Genomic DNA, 18984 nt, shown 5'->3' on the forward strand with positions numbered 1-18984 from the left:
ATTATTCTAAGAATTTTTTGTTATACGTGTCCACTTCTACTGGAGGAAAATATGCATGTGCAGTTCTTTGTCAGCCAACAGGTACGGGAACCAATCCCCAACCAATTGCTTATTATTCAACTGCTTTTTCAGAAGTGGAATTGGGGTTACCAAGTTGCTACAGAGCAATGGTGGGAGTGTATTTAATGTATGAGAAAGCATCATCTGTCACGATGGGTTATCCAGTGACAATTCTTACACATCATAGTCTTAGAAATCTTTTAAATTTTGGTAAATATACTCTAACTATGCCTAGAATTAGAGATTATCATAGGCTCTTAGAACAAGAAGATGTCACCCTAGCAAGGTGTGTAACAGTAAATCCAGCTGAGAACTTGTGGGGTTAACAGAAGCATGTATGTTGGCTGAAGGTAAGCGAGTGAACATATATATAGATTCAGCGTATGCCCATAATGTGTGTCATTTGTTTGGATCAGTGTGGAAAAACAGGGGGTTTAAGAAAACTGATGGGTCACCAATACAGCATCATGCTCAAATAATGAAACTGTTGCATGCTATGATGAAACCTAAAGAAATAGCAATAGCTAAATGTGCAGCTCATAAAATGGATGCATCAAGGGTCTCTCAAGGGAATAGAGCAGCCGATGGAGCTGCCAAAGCCATTACAGGAGCGGACAAACTCGGGGAAGTGTTTTTGGTAACTCATGAAGTGGACTTCGAAGAGAAGGTGACACTTAGTGATGTACTTTTAATGCAGGAAGCTGTTCCTGAAATAGATAAACAATTGTGGTTAGATCGAGGTGCCAGCAGGGATTCTACTGGTCTGTGGAGAAACCATGAGGGGCTAATAGTAGCACCCCCAGACTTATTAGGTCTGATGATTCAAGAGGCACATGGGTTAGCTCATGTGGCTAGGGGAGAAGTTAGGAGGAAGATTACAAAGGAGTATGGTTTTTGGGCACCATATTTGCTTGAACAGATTGATTACGTAATTGGCAGATGTATAATTTGTTTGAAAAATAATGTTCGCAGGGGGTTGATGGTTCCGCCTGGTTACATTCCAACACCAAGGGGTCCTATGCGTGAGTTAGTTGTGGACTTTGTTGACATGATAAAACCAGTTGAAGGTAAGAGGTATATGCTGGTTGTTGTGGACAGGTTTTCACGATGGCCTGAGGCATGTCCAACCAAGCGTAAGGATGCTCAGTCGGTTGCCAAGTTTTTGTGTAGAGAAGTCATAAGCAGGTGGGGACTTCCAGATCGAATATCCTCCGATAATGGAAAAGAGTTTGTGGATAAAACGGTGAAATTATACTGTATACTGTATACCATCCGCAAAGTCAAGGGATTTGTGAAAAAATGAATGGTGTCTTGAAAAATCGGATTGTTAAAATCCGTCAGCACACGGGGTTAAATTGGATAGCAGCACTTCCATTAGCATTAATGGTTTGTCGCTCAAGTGAGCTGCGTGATTTACACATGACTCCTCATGAGTTGATGACAGGCAGACGAATGCCAACACCATGTTTGCGTACAAGTGGGAAAGGTCCAAGTTTAGCTCTTTTAGAAGATGACATGAGAGCATATGTTTCATACTTAACTAATTTACATAAAAGAATATCCACATACGTTTCAGAAAAGCAAAGAAAAGAGGAGGAGCAGGAGAGACTGGATGAGCAAAGGAAGAATACAGTGCAGCCTGGAGACAAGGTGTTTGTAAAGGTATTTAGAAGAAAATGGTATAACGAACGCAGAGAAGGACCTTTTGAAGTTGTTCGCAGTACTGGAACGGCAGTTCAAGTCAAGGGGTCTCCAACGTGGTATCATTTATCTCACTGTGTTAAAGCACCAAGTGAAGAGGAGCCTTTCTCAAAGGGAGGAGAGATTGCAGGTTCAGGAGAACCAAAAGAACATGAGGGAGAAGAGGTTGAAAATAACATGCAAGAAACAAATCAGAGTAGATCTCCTGGAGAGGAGATTGTCCCTGGTTTGGATGATGCTGATGACTCTGTGTATATTTCTGATGATGCCAGACATGACACAGCAGATTGTAAACGAGACAAAAGGTTTGGAGAAATTGAATTTCAATATGTCCCAGAAACAGCAGGTCCCATTCCAGAAAGCAGTAATTCCATTTCAAAACAGTTCAGAGACTTGGATCAAGAGAAGAGTCCAAGACCAGTTCGGAAAAAGGTTAGACCTAAACGGTATGAGAACTAAAGAGAATGAAACTTTAAAGAATTTTACTTTTTCAGTGTCGAAAGTTAGTGAGGGGGTAAATGGATCACATCTAACTACACTAGTGCCTTTAATAATTTCAACAACGTCATCACCTTTCAAGACAGTGGTTAAAGCTAAATTAGGTAAAGCAGTTCATCTTCCCTGTAAATGTGGAAGATTTAATACAGGGGGTAATAGTCCTCCTGAGTGGAAAAATAGTCGTGGTGAAAAAGTGGTGTTAACAGGACCTGAAGTTGATCATTTGCCTCATGACCAGAGAAAGTATCTTTTGTTTAATGCCTTTAGGTGGTTCAGAGTTAGAGATGATTGTTCAATTCTTTTACGTAATGTTACATGGGAAGATCAAGGGGAATACACTTGTACTTATTTGGAACCAGAGCTTAAGTTTGTGCCATTTCAAAATGTGTGGAGAGAAGGGTACATAACTCGTACAGTGATAGTGATGATAAAGGACCAGAGTCCTATTAAAGTTTTTACATCTATTAAAAAAGTTCAGGACCAAACCACTATGGCAATGACTTTAACGGTTACTAAAGAACAAATTAAGCCAATTACTTTAGCTCCAGAAATAAGTAAAGGAAATAATGTAACTAATCGACTTACTACTTTAGATATGCCATTAAAGGAGATGAATAGTACTACACTGCCAATGATGACTTCTGCTTCGGGTACATCTGAATCTAGCACAACTGTTGAAAATGGAAAAATAACAAGATCACATAATGTTGTAAAAGTAACCCAGACTCCAGAAGTAATGTCCTTTCCATTGCAGAAGGAAGTAAACATAACACAGGGTCCAGAGTTAAATATGGAGCATGAAGTGAATATCAGTCAAGTGACTTTTGAAGCTAGAAATCCAATGGAAGACATGGATTCAAAGGGTTTAGTAACCATTGAGAAAATCACTTTAGAAGGGCAGAGTGAGTTTTTTGATTCTGACTGGACATCTGAAGAAATGACTGACCATTACCATGCATTACAGAAAAGAGAAGCAAAATGGAAAGCATATGGATTTGATTCTTCAGTGTTACAAATCACAGACCCATGGGCATCTAGAAATTTATGGTTTCAGCAAATAACCCATTCCGTAAGAATGAGTACGATGTTGACTGGTCCATGTGTGGTGAAAGTTCCATCACCAAGCACATGGCCATCAATTTTAGAGACAATACCAGAACCATTGCATGCTATGTGTCAATCTTATGCTTTATCGTGGTTAATATATCAGCAAAACTCTGAAGAAGATATAATAATGGCTTTATCAGTGCATTTGTTTAGACCTAGATTAAATTGTACTTGGTTGATGAAGTTGCCATATGTGAATTTCCTTAATCGGCATGAAAATATAATGACAGCACGGCCTGATGCGATGGAAGTAAAATCTGTGGAGACTAAAGACTGTTTTTGTTCCAATGATACTCACAATGGACAGGGGATGTTTATGGGAATATCTGATTGTGCTCGTTATAAGATGAATTTTAAAGAGCCTAAACCTAAGGATGTTTTGTTTAAAGTGAATTTTCATACACCAGATAGCAAACAGAGTAGAACATTAATGGTGCAGTATGACATTTTGCCTGTAAATAGGAATATAGGAAATTTTAAGGATATTTGGTGGGTTTGTGGAGATAAAGCATACATATTTCTACCATATGGGTGGACAGGCTGTTGTTATATGGCAACATTAAAGCTTCCTTATGAGGTTTATACTCTCCAAAAAGTTGAAGCAACTGATGAAGGGAATTCTGAAGGTAATTCTGTGAGAAGAAAGAAAAGGGAAATGGCTCAGTTTCATAACTTGGAAGCCTATCATTGGAGAATCAGTATAGGAGAAAAATGGGGTATAGGATTATTCCCATGGTATGGTGTGACATTTTTAGCAGATCATATAGATAATATTACGTACACTTTACAAGGGTTTGCTAATGAAACAATAAGAGGGTTTCAGTTTTTGTCAAATACTCAAAAAAGTCACAGATTAACTTTGTTGAAACATGACATGGCTCTGGATTACATTTTAGCTAAGCAAGGAGGTTTATGTGTAGCTTTAAATCTGACAGGGGATGCCTGTTATACTTTGATTCCGGATAATTCTGATAATATGACTAGTGTTATAGAAGCATTGAAGCATATAAGGGAGGCGTTTGGTCCATCAAAAGGAGCTGGATGGTCTGTGAATGCTTGGATATTGGAGAAATTAGGACCACTAGGAGCAATGTTGGCTCAAGTTTTTGGAGCAGCTCTTTTAGCAGTGTGTATAATGTTTTGTTTTTGTACACTGTTGTTAACTTGTGCAAAAGCTATGATTTTGAAATGGGTTGGAGTGGTAATGCCTGGAAATCAAGTACAGATGCCATTATTAAGTAGAACCGACTCAGGCAAACATGAGGAGGAAATGTTGGAAAACAACCTGGTAGAAAGATATCCATTTTGAATATCCACTATTATATATTTTTCCATTCACTTATGATATTATCTTTTATTTTGTTAGGTTTATTATTAGTAATCAAGTAAAATGATTGTAGGATGAAGTATACACTGTAGCTTATAAAACATATTAATCCATTAATGTTACTATTATTAAAGTTTTATTTGATGTTTAGTTGCATCTGTCATTTTTTGCAAAAGATACTGGCTGTTGTTTCTTTCTTCCAGAAAGAAAAAGGGGGGAAGATCACTGTAAGGGAGGATGGTTGTTCGAGATTCCTGAAATGCTACAGGGATCCAAAAACTCAAAAGAGGACAATAAAACAGAAGGACTTTGAAACAGAATGGTGAAGACTTGCTGAAGCTCAATATGTCATCAACATCACATCAGAAGACAAAATTGCTGAAAAGACAATATTATGTCATATGTCTCTATTGAATTGTTTATTATTAGTAATCTTTGATAGTGATAAACCATTATATGAGTGATATTAAAAATTGTAACAACTGTTTATTATGAAGATTTATAGACTGATGAAGTGTAATCTGTGTAAGTGTATTGAAATCTCAGAGTTTTTGTTTGTTTTATCGATGTTAGGGCCAAGGGGTGTGTCAGGTAGGGACAGGTCCACTGGAAGGTCCGATGGGTCGACCAGCCTGAATTTGGACATTGGTTTGATTTTATTTTCTGAGATTTTTATATACATTTACTTAAGTCAACTCCCTACACATATAGAATAAATTTAATTGGATTGGAGTACAATTTTTTTTGTGATCGCCTGGGCAGAGAGGGATCGTTGAGGGAATTTTTCCTGTCTAAAATGTTTGAAGGATTTTCAAGAAAGATTGCTGCCGGGCAGGTTTTTTCACCCTCACACTCCATGAAATTTTGTTACATCATAATGCAAGTGATGTTAAAATTGTGTGTAGGAAGGTATCACTTATTTGTTATGACATTTACATGTATGGGTTGCTTAAATTTTTACGAGACTTTAACAGTCTCGAAGGGAGGAAATTATGAGGTATATTTATCAGACGGCCTCATAAGACAGTATTAAGAAATGTTCAGTGTGTTTTTATGCTCAGCCATATGAACATATGTATGTGCGCTACAGAGAGGGATGTTTAGGATAAGCTGTCAGTGAGGCAGGACACTATTAATTTTACACCCTCCCTTAAGTGCATGCAAATGTAAACTATTCTCTATGTTTGCCTTATTTGGAAAAGGAGAAAACAATATAGACAAAAGGATTCGAGCGAGACGGGGAGAGATGATCGGAGCGCTCAATTGAACACTACTCTCTCACGGGATCCTTAAGAACCCATAAGACATTGTTTTGGTAAATAAAGATGTATTTACACTTTTAACCGTGTCTGCGGAGATTCTTTTCCATCACCTGTCTTCACAACACAGCAAAAGTTAACAACACTGGCACCCCCTCCAGGGTGTATTCTTGCCTTGCACCCAATGATTCCAGGTATGCTCTGGACCCACCGTGACCCTGAACTGAATAAGCGGCAACAGATGGATGGATTTTTTAATGCAAACATTATGCTGGTTGATTTTCAAGCTCTACAAATGATGATACAGTTGTTAATCTTACTAAGAAACAAAATTGTTAAAATCGTTGAACAGAATATTCTCTGATGGCAGTGATATTATGGAGTCGTTGTAAACCGTTTCAGTCATTATGAACTCACTTCTCAACTAGAAATATATTCCATGGATAAATGACCCAAATTTAATGGCAGCACATTGCTACTGTATTTAAAAAAAAAGAATAATTATAGCCTTCAATATGTCAACTGGCATGTGGCCAATATCTCATTTTAATAGTTTTCTTAATCATCACCAGGAACAAACAAACAAAAAAACTGAATGTTAACAATTCTCATATTAATTTTTATATTAACACTATATCAAGAAACACATTTTATGGTAGTAATCCTCTTAAATATACCTACTTTTTTAATTATCTGAATTGGTACAAATTTGGTCAGCCTTCACCATACAACAAAGAAAGAGGATTCCCAAAGCTTCCAAAAATCCAAGTTCCCAAATTCCCAAATTCCAAGTTTTATTTAGGACATTTGATCTGAGAATAAATATCAGTGTCTTTAAGCTTCTGTTGTCTTCTCACTCCTCCAGAGGATGATGGTTTATTATTAAAACTCACAGATGCATAATTCAGATCTTCACCACATGGACCCTGCAGAAACACACTGTATTTTAAAGGCTGAGCAAACCCTCAGAATCGGAACAATACCTTGTAACTTAATCAATAAATAATTTAATAAATAAATGCAATAAGAATAATCCATTGAAAGCAGAAAGTGAATGAATGATTTACCTGGTTTATTTCAGCCGTTTGAGCTTCAGCAGCTACTTCATCAAATAAGAGAACATTATTGAACAATTTGGAGTAAAACCAATATTCCTTCATAAATACATAGATAGATGGTTGGACAAATCAATAAATCAATCAGTCGATTGAAATATACATGTTATAGCAGCACCACACTGAATGAAAATAAAACATTTTAACAGACTAATAAACAATTTAAGTAAACACAATAAACTATTTAAGTGAGCTTACAAAAAATAAACATAAGATATAAGACACAAATATAAATAGGATATTTATGCAATGGAGAGAAATGCAAGTGACTGGTGTGTAGTGTCAGCCTCCAGAGAGTAATATAAAACTGAGTGTGACAAAACAGAATATCTTAAGTGGATAAAATAGAGCAAATGTAAAGTGTTAATGGACAGTATGCTGTATATATTTTCAGAAGGAAATGCAGTAAGGATCACAGTAAAGGCAAAGTGCCAGTGCATAGTGGTTTAGTCTTAAGCAGTTGATTTTCATAGAGCTTCTCTTAGTGGTCTAGCGCATCATTCATAAGAGCAACCTGATAAGAGACTTGATGTAAAACCTACCTCTATTATGATTCCTGTGTAATTTTCTGTGTAGCAATACAATCACAACCAGTCACATTATGTTCAACACGACAGACACAATTAGAAATACAACCAAAGTGCTGGTCTTAAGCTGATCTGTAAAGAGCAGAAAAACAGAAACATTTATCATTATCTGACTAATCAAACTGTTTACTGACATAATGGACAGTGTTCTACTGGCCAGTGAAGAAAAAGACCAAAACAAATAAAAATTACTATTACCTACAAAGTACAGTTTAGTCCCGTTCCCAATCAGTATCTGTCCACACACAGCCACAGCACAGTAGTAAGTTCCAGCGTCAGAGAGACTGAGGTTGGTCTTGGGGAGTTTGTAGACACAGCTCTGTGTAGGAGAATCAGTCTCAGAACTCCTGCTACACTGACTGTTAGTGTCTCCATGAGTGTAAATGATTCCTGGAGGAGATTCTCCTGATCCATGTCTCAGCCAGTACACACTGTGTTCTCCTGCAGACGCATCTGTGAGGACTGAACACTGCAGAGTTGTGCTGCCTCCCACTTCAACAGAGTCTAATACAGGAGTCTGGAGAACAGTGTAGAGACTTGAAGATAAACCTGAAGAGAACATATTCACTGATCACTGAAGAAGATGAAAATGTACATGCTCTAAATGTCATGTGGAAAAATTACTAAATTCAAATTGATATTTCATATAATCAGACTGAATTAGACTAGAACTTACTTTTAAGAACTACAACTGTGCAGTCGGATAATGCAAGATCTCTATAATATGAAGCTGAACAGTAGTAAGTAGTAAGTAATCAGATGGTTCTGCATTTGTGATTCTTAGAACAAAACTGTTTGGTCCTAATACCGTCTTACAGCGGTCTCTCTTGTCAAATCCATTATGATACTGTATTTCAGAACCTGAAGTAGAAGCAATGAGAAGAGGCTTTTCTCCTGGAGTCTGTTTAAACCATGCAATCACTGATGAGACAGCACTTAAAAAAGAACAGGTCAGACTAATATTTTCTCCATAATGAAATAACATCTGTCCATTTAGACACAGAATGTTCACCTCGGAGGTGGCACCTGAAAAACATCATGGAGATGAATGTTGTGCAGAAAGTTGTGTGTATTCCAAATAAGAAAGAAAATGATTAAGATGTTGAAATTTAAGAGAGACATTAAACAGTACCTAATGCTGCTGAGAACAAAACAAGTGCACACAATCCAATCATCACCAAACTCTTCTAGTGATGAATGTCTTTAAAATTATATTTATCACCGACACTAATTCTGAAAATAATAACACATTGCCACACAGCTGATTAAACAAAGTTAATTTTGAATATATCTCATTTGTCTAACAATTAAGACTGTGCCAATGTCTCACAAGAAACTGACCAATAAACATACTCAAACATTTTTAAGTTGAACTGTGTATCTTTACTTACATTTTAAATTCTGTAAAGTTGCTTTTTTGGACATAAGAATTTGCTCCAACAGTAATTAGTTGTATGTCACTGGAAATTAGTTAATTCTGAGAAAGTCACTTGCTGTTTTTGAAAAACCACAGTAAAGGTTTGATACGTTGTTAAACTGAGTGTAAAACTTCTACATCTCCAGCTTTATACCACTATGATGAAAGCTGATTGGTTCCCATCAAATGTGGCAGAATAAAACCTGACCACTCACAGAAGCAGGAAAAACACAGAAATGAATATGCTAATCACCACTGCTATGGACATTGTTTAGCTAAACCAATCCCACCACATTAAATAACTTGGGATTTAGGTATTAAATATAATTCACTATTTCTTCTGCTCTTTCTCTTGATAGGAGCGGTTTATTTAGTGTTCTTGACAAAGCACATCAGCATGAACTCATAAAAATAAAATAACCTGCTCATTGTTCTTTATTATAATCAGCTTTAATTGAACACACACACACCATTTCCAGAACTAATGAAAATAGCATTGATGTATGTTTCAGAAGGGTCCTGTATAAGCAGCTAATGTATAAGGACGTAGTTATATAACACAGCTTCTGTTAAAGCTACAGAAAAAAACTGATCTTGTTTCCTGGGTCATAATGAGAAGCAAGAAGTCCTATTGGATTCTAGGGTTACAGGCCAATGCATTGCTTATATTTGGGCTTAGAGTTGCCTCAAAAGTGGATATAATTTGTCACATCAAATAAAGTCAGGCTTATTTTCACATCACACAAGTGTATGGTGAGTGAAAGATTTAGGTGCATAGTCCCTCATAATAGTGAATATTAGAAGTACAATATGAAATATAAAGTAATATAAAAATAAAGTACAACATATAAACAGCTTAATTTACATTTAAACACACATTAACATACGCTATACATGCACTATGGACACAAAATTGCACTGCTAAATTATACAAAGTGTTATATATAACTAGGAAATGAGCATGTACATGTTTATTACTTTTAGTTAAGTAACGTTTATGTACTATATTCAATATCATTTGTACATTTTCAACTTGTCTTTATTTCACACACCCCTTTTCATCTCAAGGACTTACATTATGTTCTTTTAGTATGCAGAGTTATATAATTATAGTTCTGAGATATACATGAGAGAATTCAATATAATTTTAGTGAATAAAACAGGACATTAAAACCACAGTCATACCTATAAAGATCCATTTACACGGTTTGTACCTTTAGTGAACAAAAATGTAACTGTACTGTGCCATTTTTTCGGAGAGTGTATGAGTTATAAAAGTAGTGTATGGGGGGGGGGGGTGCAGTAATAGGACACAATCCAGTAGTAAATATGTAAAGTGCATAGAGTACATTTGTAAGATTTGGTGGGTTGTGACACACTGTGTACTGCTTTAATCTGTTACAGGCCTCTTGGTCTGGGGGAAGAAGCAGCCTCAGACACACCACGTCAGAATGCATTCTATTATTCAAATATATAATGTCTTGAGAATGCAGGGTTTCATGTCCCCAATCTTTTGACTTCCTGTGAACTCTATCTTATGTCTGACTCTTTATAGAGCAGCAACCACAGTGTTAATGAAACATCAATACTACAGACAAAGCTGGTCTTCTAAAACATCTAACCACATTAAAGGTAAGGGTTAAACAGAGCTTTAACAGCTTTTCAGGGAAAATCACTCCTTTTTTTACTCTCTACAAAATAAAACTAATAAATGCCAATAGTTATTATATAAAAACTAAATCAAATAATAGATGTAGAGGGCAAATGTATGAATGCTTACTACCAACTGAACACATCTTAAACTAAAATGGGATTTAAATTTTTCATTAAAATATTTACCTACATATAACTTCATGTATAGCTGAATACTAAAAATACATTAAAATTGTAAAGTGTTATAAAATTCAAGTTGTTGGTAGGGAGTGTGAAAGCTCTGTTTGTTGTATTTAAAACCAGGTATGGCTTGTGGGCCTGAGGGACTCAAAACAAAATCATCAAGGAATGCACTGGGCAGCTTGTGTCAGGGTACCAAGTGTACTGATCTGGAATGTATGGGTAGAACTAGAAGCAGGGGCAATGTCTGATTAGTTAAACACAATAATCACAAAATCATTGATCGAGTCACACAAATAAAACCACCATTTAAAAACCCACTGATTAAACTTGCTTTTTAGCATTTTTAACTAAACATACCCTAAACATGGGCAGGGCAACACAAACAGTGCCAGTCCACACAGTTTCATACAGTCAATAAAACTACTACCAGGTGTTACTTGATTGTGGGAGGAAACTTAGAGGAAACCCACACAGACACAAAGAGAACACAATGAACTAGTGGCAGACTCAGACTGTTTGAAGAGCACAGTCAAAAAAATAAAAAGTGTGCCTAGTGCATGACATGGGGCCCCACTGGCGCACCAAAACCTATGATGTAAAAATATGAGTGCATTTTCTAAAGACACATTATTGAATTTTCTTGCTATAGAGGGCACTTCATCATAATTTATTGCAAGAAACAGCATACAAGAGAGCATTCACTTATTTATTTGCCATATGAATTGTAATTTTTGCCACTCTAGGGCACTTAGCAAAGTTTTTTTCAACCATGGGGGCATGAGGTGTGGCGGTTGCCCCTGAGTCCACCAGTGAAATAAACTAATCACAAACAGTGATCTGAGGAAAAAAGAAAAATTCAAAAACCGGACCCTGACACTAACAAAAGTCAGAAACTCACAAATATAAGTAAAATCTAATTTTACATCTATAATAGTCACTGTAATACCTTAGTTTAATGTAGTTACAATGCATAATGCACCTTTAGTTTATGACAATCATAGACTATTGCTAATAGTTTGCTGTCCCGGAATTTCAAGTTCCAACTTAAATGGTGACGCGATTATTTTCTAGGACCAGTGGCTAGTGCAAAATTTAATATAGAACCAAATAATTTCAGACAAAAATGTGCAGAATAAGCTGCTGGATTCAGTTAGATGTGGGTGATAATATATGATTGTGGATCACTTTTGAAAGCATGAAGCCATACATTAATTACATTAAAGTTCATAAGCTCTGATATTACTATAGACTCGCAGCAGAGCGCCACTGAATCGCTGCTTTTTTGTGTGTTCTGATGACGTATCAGTGTCTTGAAAGGTTGTCCCATTTTATAGCGGAAACTTTTAAACACTGCACCTTATAACTCAATTCCAAGGGGCAAGATAACACTCAAACACAAGGAGTAGTGGTAAAATTACATTAAATGGTATTCACCCATTTATAAATCAAGTGTGAATAATATTTTTAATCAAGCTTTCAGCAAGCTCTTCACACAGTAAAATATTATACTATTATAGTATACCCTAGCACTTTGTCAAAATTTTATTTTATTTTATTTTTTTATTATTAATGAGGCTATTTTGTCTCCAGTAATTGTATATGTTTATGTTTATAATGTTTTTACTATTTACCCTGCTTGCATTTTTCTGTGCTATATTCCTTTATTTTATAATTTCTTCTAATTTTGTAAAGCCGTAATTACATATTCGTTTGGCATTATGGATGATAGAGTGTAGATTCATGGGTAAAATGGCAAATCAATTCAAATATAAGATAAGTGTACAAGTGAAGGGGACTGAGTACTTTCTGAATCTGCTGTATCTGTTACCCCAGCAAACCTCACCCAGATTCTCAGCTCATTATCATGCTCTGTATGAGCTAGTTCAGGTTTGTTGAGGCAGAATGAATGAAATTTCTTCTGAAAAGTGACTGCAGTTCATATCCACTGCCATAGTCAAGTACAGGTGAAAACTGAAAATCTACAGCACAAATTTGTTTGTCTGAATGACCTGCTCAGAGGCAAAGTGTCAATTTCTGTGGATGTGGAGTGTGAAGAAACTGCAGCATTGAGTGTATTTTTATTTCCTTAAAGGAGTATCATTTTCTCACTCTTCCACGTTGTCCTATCTGACACTGATATTCTCCTGCTGTTTTTTAATTTTATTATTTATTTTTTAATGCAAACATTATGTTTGTTGATTTTCAAGTTCTGCAATTGATGATACAATTGTTAAGCTTACTAAGAAACAAAATTGTTAAAATCTTTGAACAGAATATTTTCTGATGGCAGTGGTCTTATGGAGTTACTGTTGTAAACCGTTTCAGCCATTATGAACTCACTCTTCAACTAGAAATATATTCAATGGATAAATGACCCAAATTTAATGGCAGCGCATCGCTAACTATATTTTAAAAAAATAATTATATCCTTCAAAATGTCAGCTTGCAAGTGGTCATTTTAATGGTTTCTTAATCAAAGAAAAAAAAAAGAAACCTAAGAAAACAGGCTGAATGTTAAGAATTCTCATATTATGTTTTATATTAACACTATATCAAGAAACACATTTCATGGTAGTAATCCTCTTAAATATACAGTGGAACCTCTATCTATGAACTTGATCTGTTCCGTGACCCGGTTCGTAAGAGGAAAAGTTTGTTTCTCGAGTCAATTTTCCCCATTTAAAATAATGGAAAAGCAATTAATGCGTTCCAGCCTACATGTAAAAAAAATACATGTAGCATTACTAAAAATAAAAGAGATATACAGTGGTAACAGTAATAAAAAAGAAATAAAAAAAGTTTTAAGTGGTTACATATTGAAGACGTGACGACTGGCTGGAGGAGTAACAGTGGGGGATGGGTGGAATAACGGAGAGTAGGCGGGTGGATGTGGGGATACGAAGCGTAGATACAGCTTAACTTAGCATGAATTTCGATGTCTGCTTTTTACACTAATGCTAAATTGCTAAAGCTACAATGCGCTAATCTTAAAAGCTCGTATCTTGGAAAGTTCATTAGTATAGGCGTTCGTTAGTAGAGGTTCCACTGTACCTACTTTTTTAGTTAACTGAATTGGTAAAAATGTGGTCAGCCTTCACCATATAAAATACAACAAAGAAAGAGGATTCCCAAAGCTTCCAAAAATCTGTTTTATTTAGGGCATTTGATCTGAGAATAAATATCAGTGTCTTTAAGCTTCTGTTGTCTTCTCACTCCTCCAGAGGATGATGGTTTATTATTAAAACTCACAGATGCATAATTCAGATCTTCACCACATGGACCCTGCAGAAACACACTGTATTTAACAGGCTGAGCAAACCCTCAGAATAGGAACAATGCCTTGTAACTTAATCAATAAATAATTTAATAAATAAATGCAATAAGAATAATCCATTGAAAGCAGAAAGTGAATGAATGATTTACCTGGTTTATTTCATCTGTTTGAGCTTCAGCAGCTACTTCATCAAATAAAAGAACATTATTGAACAATTTGGAGTAAAACCAATATACCTTCATAAATACATAGATAGATGGTTGGACAAATCAATCAATCAATCAGTCGAGGAAAATATACATATTATAGCAGCACCACACTGAATGAAAATAAAACATTTTAACAGACTAATAAACAATTTAAGTAAACACAATAAACTATTTAAGTGAGCTTACAAAAAATAAACATAGATATAAGACACAGATATAAATAGGATATTTATGCAATGGAGAGACATGCAAGTGACTGGTGTGTAGTGTCAGCCTCCAGAGAGTAATGTAAAACTGAGTGTGACAAAACAGAATGTCTTAAGTGGATAAAACAGAGCAAATATAAAGTGTTAATGCACAGTGTGATATATATATTTTCATAAGGAAATGCAGTATGGATCACAGTAAAGGCAAAGTGCCAGTGCATTGTGGTTTAGTCTAAAGCAGTTGATGTTCATAGAGCTTCTTTTAGTGGTCTAGTGCATCATTCATAAGAGCAACCTGATAAGAGACTTGATGCAAAACCTACCTCTATTATGACTCCTCTGTAAATTTCTGTGTAGAAATAAAATCACAACCAGTGATATGATGTTCAACACGACAGACACTATTAGACAAGCAAACAAAGTGCTGGTCTTAAGCTGATCTGTAATGAGCAGAAAAACAGAAACATGTATCATTATCTGACTAATCAAACTGTTTACTGACATAATGGACAGTGTTCTACTGGCCAGTGAAGAAAAAGAGCACACAAAAAAATTATAAAATAAATAAATAAATAACAATTTTACTATTACCTACAAAGTACAGTTTAGTCCCGTTCCCAAACAGTATCTGTCCACACACAGCCACAGCACAGTAGTAAGTTCCAGCGTCAGAGAGACTGAGGTTGGTCTTGGGGAGTTTGTAGACACAGCTCTGTGTAGGAGAATCAGTCTCAGAACTCCTGCTACACTGACTGTTAGTGTCTCCATGAGTGTAAATGATTCCTGGAGGAGATTCTCCTGATCCATGTCTCAGCCAGTACACACTGTGTTCTCCTGCAGACGCATCTGTGAGGACTGAACACTGCAGAGTTGTGTTGCCTCCCACTTCAACAGAGTCTAATGCAGGAGTTTGGAGAACAGTGTAGAGACTTGAAGATGAACCTGAAGAGAAAATATTCACTGATCACTGAATGAGATTGAGATTGAAGTTTAGATTGTTTAAATTGATTTTTTTTTTTTTTATAAACAGACTGTGTTAGACCAGCACATACCTTTGGGAACTACAACAGTGCAGTCTGACAAGGTAATGTCTCTATAACTGGCGACTGCACAGTAGTATTTAGCTGAATCAGATGGTTCTGCATTTGTGATGTTCAGAATAAAACTGCTTTGATGTAATACTGATGCATTAAAGCGGCCGCTCTTGTCAAAGCCGTTATGATATTCTAGTTTAGAACCTGAAGTAGAGACAATGGGAAGAGGGTTGTCTCCTGGAGGATGTTTAAGCCATGTACTCCTTACTAGACCAGTATTTGAAAAAGAACAGATCAGGCTGATTTGTTCTCCATAGTGAAAGAACGTCAGTCCATTTTGACAGGTAATGTCCACCTTTGAGGTGCCACCTAAACAAAATCGTAAAAGATCAAATTTGTGCAGAAACTCAGTATTTTGAATAAAATAAAACATAAAATGAAGTTAATAAAAAACAGTACCTAATCCTGCTGACAACAAAACCAGTGCACAATATCCAATCATCTCTAAATGCCTCATATAGTGTTTGTCCTGAAGATATATGAAAATATATATGTATTGGGTTACACTGCACTGGCAGTACCTGCAATAATAACACTTAGACTGACATTTGGATAGAAAATATCACCAACGTGTATTGTGTATACTTACTTATGGTGAAAGTAGAGACTTATTACCTTCCTCTGTAAGTGATGATATACCATTTAACCATTTAATCTATAGTAAATTCTGTGCGATGTCTCACAGTAACATTTCCAGACATAATGGACCTGTGGGAAAATCTTCTACAACAGCAGCTTTATAACTATGTGCTGAAAGCTGAATGGTTCCCATCACAACAGGCAGAATTAGCCGCCCACAGTGTGCATAAATCTAGTAATGAATATGCTAATTACTGCTGTGGGCCTGGTTTAGCCAAAGCAATCCCAGCTTATTAAAGGAATACAATGTAAGAATTGGCTTTTTTGTCTCCTGAGCTCCCCCTACCTGCTGCTGATTGTAATTCACGCTTACAGTACTGTCGTGAAATGAAGTCTCACACATATCAATCTCTCTCTTTCTCTCTCTCTCTCTCTCTCTCTCTCTCTCTCTCTCTCTCTCTCCATCTCTCTCTCTCTCTCTCTCTCTTTCTCTCTCTCTCTCTCACACACACACACACACACACATTCTCATAAACACTGAAGGCTCTCTACGCTTCTACTAACATACACTCACCCTGTCTCTGTCTCTCACAGACAAACACACAAACACACACACACACACACACACACCGCTCTGAGTCAGGGGGAATATTTGTATTCCAAAAAAATAATATTGACTACATAATAAAACCAATATATCTCTCATAATATACAGTGGACAGTGTATCTTTGGTGGTACTCTAACCATTATAACCACGGCAATCAACAGAAAAGCAAGTATGACCACAATTGATGTCTAATGCTAAAAAGTGTGCTAATCTGGCTAAAGTTAGCAGGTGCTAGCACTCGCCTTTGTTCATCAGTAATTCTTGAAACAGGTTAAAACACTGTCCTCAACGAAGCTTGGGGTCTTACAACACAAAGTGTAAATCTAGTGATTTAATTCACACACAATTCTAGCCGCACAACCCTGGATCACTGCTCAGTAATGCTCAAAAACATGATTATAACACTTTTGTAAACAAAACTCACTAACACAGCAACACATGAAGGAAGTTACAATGCAAGTTATTTATTACTCCAACTTGCATCTTCAGGTCTGTTTTGTGTAACTTTAGTGTTTTAATTCAGTCTCGTTCTCTTTCTCCTCCTTGCTCTCTCTACCATAATATCCATAGCAGGAATACATTCTCCTTGTAGCTAGGTAACCACCCGTAATATTTGTGCCAGCTGGCCACCAACGTCAAAAGACGTTGATAAGTGGTTGAATGTTGGTCGTGACGTCGGATGACCAAAATTTTACGTCAGGGTAACGTCTAATACCGATGTTAATTTTTCGAACCAACACACCTCTACTTTTAACAACAATCTATAAGCAATTAGGAGCTGATGAGACCAGCTGTTGTATTTTTGAAAGTGAAATGTTTTCCCATTGCTGTTTGCTATAGAATTTAAGCTATTTAACATTTAAGGCCCCTGTTATAATATTGTTCATCTCATAATGTGCCAAATGTTTACAGTGGGTCTAAAGTACATGTTGTAAACTATATAGAATGTGGACTGGCATTTCCTTTGTACAAAAAAAACAAGGCCTTTCCAGAAAAAATACAAATTCTGCATGGAAGCATGTTCCTCCAAAACCTGTATATATCATTCAGCATTAACGGTGACTTTACAGATGTGCAAGTCACACATTTCACTCTATTTTACACATTTGTACACTCACTGTCCATTTTCTCGGCCTTGTTGACCATAAAGGAGCACTTTGTAGTTCTACAATTACAGACTAGAAATAATCTGTTGCATTGTGTACTTGGTTTGCCCCTTTTTACCCTGTTCTTCAATAGTCAAGGCCCACACAGAACAATAACAGAGCAGGTATGATTTTGGTGGTGGATCATTCTCAGTGCTAAAATAACTACAGTAATGTAGTGGTGGTGGTGGTGTTAGTGTGAGTTGTGTTGGTATGAGTGCACAACATCGTGCTTCTAGAGATTTTGCAGAAAGTAAATGTCATTACAATAAATATATAATTAAAAAAAAAATTCAACTGACTCCTGAATGGTCAATTGAGCTGAGAGAATGGGCAGTGACTGTGAAAAAAAAAAGAAAGTATTCATAATTTTATGGCTGATTAATAAATAGCCCTCAGTTCTTTTAGTGTTGCAGAAAATGGTTTTGTTTAATCACTCACCACAAAATTCCAAAACACACAAACAAATATGCAGACTTACATAAAAATTTTGCTAATAGCAATAAAACTTCTAAAACAATATAATCTTAACTCATAACCTGTAATACTGCACTATTAAACATTTACATTCATAATATATTTGGTCACCCCATCAAACAATAACAACAAAGAGAGAGTGGGTTCCTTTAGCTTCAATATATTCTGTGTTATGTGGGAAGACTGATCTGGGAGTAAACAGTGTCGTGAAGGTTCTGTTGTCTTCTATCTCCTCTGGAGGATGAAGGTATGTTGGTGGTGAAACTCAGAGCTGCATAATTCAAATCTTTATCACATGAACCCTGTAGATAAACACTTTATTTAACATACCTCACTGATAAGTGACTGTAAATATAAAACTTTATATCGCTAATAAAATTTACAGTAAACAAGAAATATTCTAATAAATTTATTTTGGAACATTTATTCTGGGTTTATTTTCATTGAAGTTTGTTATAGTGTAACTAGATGCTGGCATGTTTTAT

This window comes from Hoplias malabaricus, chromosome 9 (assembly GCF_029633855.1).
Source record: "Hoplias malabaricus isolate fHopMal1 chromosome 9, fHopMal1.hap1, whole genome shotgun sequence".
In the NCBI taxonomy this organism is placed as follows: Eukaryota; Metazoa; Chordata; class Actinopteri; order Characiformes; family Erythrinidae; genus Hoplias; species Hoplias malabaricus.